Source organism: Myxocyprinus asiaticus, chromosome 43 (assembly GCF_019703515.2).
Source record: "Myxocyprinus asiaticus isolate MX2 ecotype Aquarium Trade chromosome 43, UBuf_Myxa_2, whole genome shotgun sequence".
NCBI classification, from domain to species: Eukaryota; Metazoa; Chordata; class Actinopteri; order Cypriniformes; family Catostomidae; genus Myxocyprinus; species Myxocyprinus asiaticus.
In genome coordinates this window covers 9,069,255-9,074,138 of record NC_059386.1, presented here as the reverse complement: position 1 = coordinate 9,074,138, position 4,884 = coordinate 9,069,255, and positions in this window count along the sequence as shown.

Sequence of the window (4,884 nt, the reverse complement as noted above, 5' to 3'; positions counted from 1 at the left end):
TTTGGCCACGTTCAAGTTATCATAAAAAAAAAAAAAAAAACAAAAAAAATCTGTTGCAAAATGTCACACTCATAACTTTCTGTTAACATTTATTTGTTTCATGTATTTGATCCTTTTTCGTCTGCCATACTGCACATGTCTCATTACTCCACCCCCTCCTAACAATGGATGAGTCCTTCAGGTGTTTCCGGCTGTGTCTCGTTTGGAAGGCTGCTTCCTGCGGAGGTCGCATTTGTCGGCCGCATACGTCATCGAAGCTGTCTCGTTTCAGAAAAGCGAGTAGGACACTCCTAATGCGACCTTCTTTCACTGGAATTCGGAGGATGCATGATGTGTATCCTTCGTGGGCACTCGCAACCCACAATTCTTTGCTTCAAAGGAAATGTATAAAAAAAAATAAAATAAATGACGCCAATTTGCCCTTAAATATGATGTTCAGACGCAAGTAATGTTAATTCCTAAGTTGACATAACTCAATAGATGTGTGCAGAGTATATAATATGTATAATTATATTACTATACAATTAATATAAAGTATTAGACTAAAAGTATACCTGTAAAATCTATTTTCTTTTCTCGCTACATCATTACAACTCTCCTAAAATATACCTCATACATTCCCTTCTAAAGGGACTTTGTTCCCTTCTCACTCAAAGTGCTAGCGCTTGTTAAAGAGTGGCGTGCTGTCTTAGCAACCATGATAAGTTCTGTTTCCGTTTGTCCTACAAAGGCTGTCTCGTTTAAACGAGGCTTGTTTAAAAGAGGATGCTCGATATACTGCAGCCTTCAAAGGACACGTCCTACCTAGCACGCAGCTTTCGAAATGTTGATTTTATTTTAGAGAGTTCAAAATGGCATACTACCCATACTACTCTTACTACTTCTGCCATATGTGTCAATGTGTCAAACTCAGCCAGGATTTCCACAAGGCACATACATTTATGGACCAGGGTACGGTTGCACCAGCTGTGCGTAAGGTCTCACTTAAGACACAGAGTTCACACTAAGGGCTTAGTAACTACTAGTTAGTTTGTAACCACCTGTTCTTTTTTGTGATTAAATTTGTTTTTTTTTTATTATTATTGATTCATATATCAAACAAAGAAAAGCAAAACACATATAAACAGAATCAATATTTAACCCCCACTATTACCCCTCCCAATCCCCAACCCCACCCTGACCCTCAACAACATCCCAGTGGTCACACATGATTATAGACACACACACACACACACACACACACACACACACACACACACACACACACACAAATTATAATAAACACACACATTAACAACTACACCTCTCTTTCCACTGCCCCTCCCCAAGAGCCCTCCAAAAACACCATATATTTGTCCCATTTCCCCATAAACGAGTCAAAATTCCCCAGTCTTCTAGATGACCCTTCTACAAAAGTCGCCACCCTCCCCATCTCCGAGCACCACTCCTGAAATGGGGGTGCTCCAGCCGACTTCCATCTCCTTAAAACTATTTGTCTGCCGATCGTGACACTGGTTAGGACCCAATTTTTCATGTGTTTATTTTCTATATTGATGACCATCCCATCACCTAAAATACAGAGTTTGGGACAAAATGAAATTTGAGTGCCCAATACACCACACATAAAACTCTGAACCCTCAACCAAAATTCTTGGATCTTAACACACCACCAAAAGACATGGGTTGTGTCTCCATCTTCTGATTGGCATCGCCAGCAGGTGGGTGTGTCTTTAAGAGCAAGCCTATACAATCTAGAGGGGGTCAAATAGAATCAATGTAAAATCTTGAATTGCATAAGGCGCACCCTTGCATCTCTAGATGCAGACTTGACATTTTTTTAGAATCCTAGCCCACACTCCCTCCTCCAGTACCAAGTTTAAATCTTTCTCCCATAATCTTTTGATAGAAGTTAAAGCTCTGTCCCCCAGACTCTGAATTAGCAGGGAGTAATACACTGATGCCTCATGACCTTTTCCAAAAGAAGTAATCACCACTCCCAGAATGTCTGCCGCTTTAGGGGGGTGTATGCTACTCACAAAAATAGTACAGAGCAGGTGGTGCAGCTGTAAATACCTAAATAACTGGGAATCCCAAAATGTTGAACTAAATTTTCAAAGGATCTCAACACTCCACTCTCATATAGGTCACTGAGCGTATTAACCTCCCTCACAATCCACTGTGACCAACAGAAAGGGGACTTATTAATACATAATTCTGGATTCAGCCATATGCTCGAGGCAACATTTAAATAAATGTCCGAATTAAACACTCTGGACCCTTTTATCCATACTGAGTGCAAATGTGAGATAACGGGGTGTAACTTAACTTCGCCGGTAAGTTTGATAGAAAGGCTTAGCAATAGCGAAATAGGGGCAAGAACTTCCTGTTCAATTCAAAACCAGGGAGGGGCTCTCTCAGGTGGAAGCGACCAATGAGCCAAATGTCTGAGACCGAATGCATAATAATAAAAAAAAATCTTTGGTAGGTCTAGCCCACCTTTGTCAATCGGCCTATGCAGCTTACTGAAATGTAATCTGGGACATTTATCATTCCAAATGAAGGACTTCATTATGCTATCAAACTGCTTGAAATAAGAGATGGGGACATCTATAGGGAGAGACTGTAGCAGGTAGTTGAATTTTGGAATACAATTCATTTTAATAACATTAAACTTCCCAATCATAGATAAATGTAATGAAGCCCACCTGCCCTCATCGCTTGAAAACCTTTTTATTAAGGTGTCAAAATTAACTAAATCAGACAAATTTGCTGGGAATAAAATGCCCAAATACTTAATGCCCTGTTTGGGCCACTGGAAGGTGCCCGGCTGGAAAGCCGTTACTAGGCAGTATGCTGTCAGAGCCAAAGCTTCAGATTTAGACCAATTGACTCTGTATCCCGAGAACTTAGAAAAGGAATTAATAATTTTGTGGAGGCAAGGCATAGATCTAGTAGGATCGGAGACGAATAATCAAATATCATCTGCGTAAAACAAAAGCTTATGCGCCACACCTCCCGCCACCACCCCTGGAAAATCATCCTCCTTTCTTTTCACGGCTGCTAATGGTTCCAGGGCAAGACAGAACAATAATGGGGAAAGAAGGCAGCCCTGACAGGTGCCCCTATCCAGAGTAAAATAATCTGAAATTAATCCATTTGTTTGTACCACTGCTACCGGGTGTCTATAAAGTAACTTGATCCATACAATAAAAGTATTTCCGAACCCGTATATTTCCAAAATCTTAAAAAGATAATCCCATTCCACCATATCAAACGCCTTTTCGGCATCAAGTGAGATGGCAGTGACCGGAGTCTGATCATTCACCACTGACCACATGATATTGATGAAACGCCTAATGTTATCAGAAGAGCTGTAGCCCCGAATAAACCCCACCAGATCTATATGTATATGAGCTGTCATAACTTAATTGGTTAGCCAGAATTTTTGACAATATTTTTATGTCTAGCTGGAACAGGGAAATTGGATGGTAACTCTTACACTCACTTGGATCTTTGTCTTTTTTAAGAATCAGACTGATCCAGGCTTGTGTCATGGTTGGCAGAATCTGTCCATTCTTTAACAGTTCCGTATAGACTTCTAACAAAAGTAGAGCCAGTTCTGCAGCATAAGATCTAGAAAATTAAGCAGCAAAACCATCTGGCCCCGGAGCCTTGCCTGTAGGCAAGGCCTTAATCACCTCGCCAAGCTTCTCCAAGTTTATCTCAGAATCAAGATAATTTTTTTGCTCAGTTGTCAGTTTAGGGAGTTCTAATGGTTGACACAAAGTTTCTAATATCTTCATTGGTAGACGAAGATGTGGAACTGTAAAGATCAAGATAGAATTCTTTAAAAGTATTATTAGTATCAATGGCTGAAGTAAATATTTCACCACCAGCAGATTTCACCGAGGGAATGGTAGAAAAAGACTCTCTTTGCTTTATATATCTAGCCAAAAGCTTCCCTGCTTTGTCCTCCGACTCAAAGTATTACTGTCTTGCCCTGAATAGCCAAAACTCCACCTTCCGCGACAAAATAGTATTATATCTGTATTACAATCGGGTAAATTCTCTGAGGCCATCAGACAACATTCGGCACTTCAGCTCTAACTCAGCATTTTTAATATTCCCTTCCAATTCCACAAGTTCTTGTGCTTTAGATTTTTTGATGAATGAGGCATACTGTATGATCCGACCCCTAAGAACTGCTTTAAGTGCCTCCCAAGCTATGCCCACAGAGGATACTGAGGACCAATTGGTCTCCATATAAACAGTGATTTCAGCCTTTAACATTTGTTGGAATTCAGGATTTTGCAAAAGGGATACATTAAAGCGTCATCTATATGATTTATTTTTCTCCATATGTGGCAACACTTCTAAACTCACCAGGCTGTGATCTGAGACTAAAATGTTTCAAATTGAGCAATCAACAACAGATGAAATGAGGGACTTAGATATATAAAAAAAAAATATCTATTCTAGAATAAATCTTATGGACTGAATAAAAAAATTTATAGTCTCTATCAGATGGGTTCAAAAGTCTCTAAATATCTGTAAGACCAAGATTTTTACACATCCTGTGAAGTGTCAGTGTTGCTCTAGGGGGCTTACACACTTTTGCTTCACTATGATCAAGGACTGAGTCCATCAATAGATTAAAGTCTCCTCCCAATATTATATCATGAGGGGTGTCAGCGGCTTGCAACATCCCTTCAAGATCTATAAAAAAGCCCTGATCATCAGCATTATGTGTGTAAATATTAGCCAAAATCAACCTTTGCCCCTGAATTTCTGCTAAAACAATAATGATTCTTCCTAATTTATCTTTCATCTGTTTGAAACATTTGAATTGTAGATGCTTACTTATCAATGTAATGACTCCCCTGC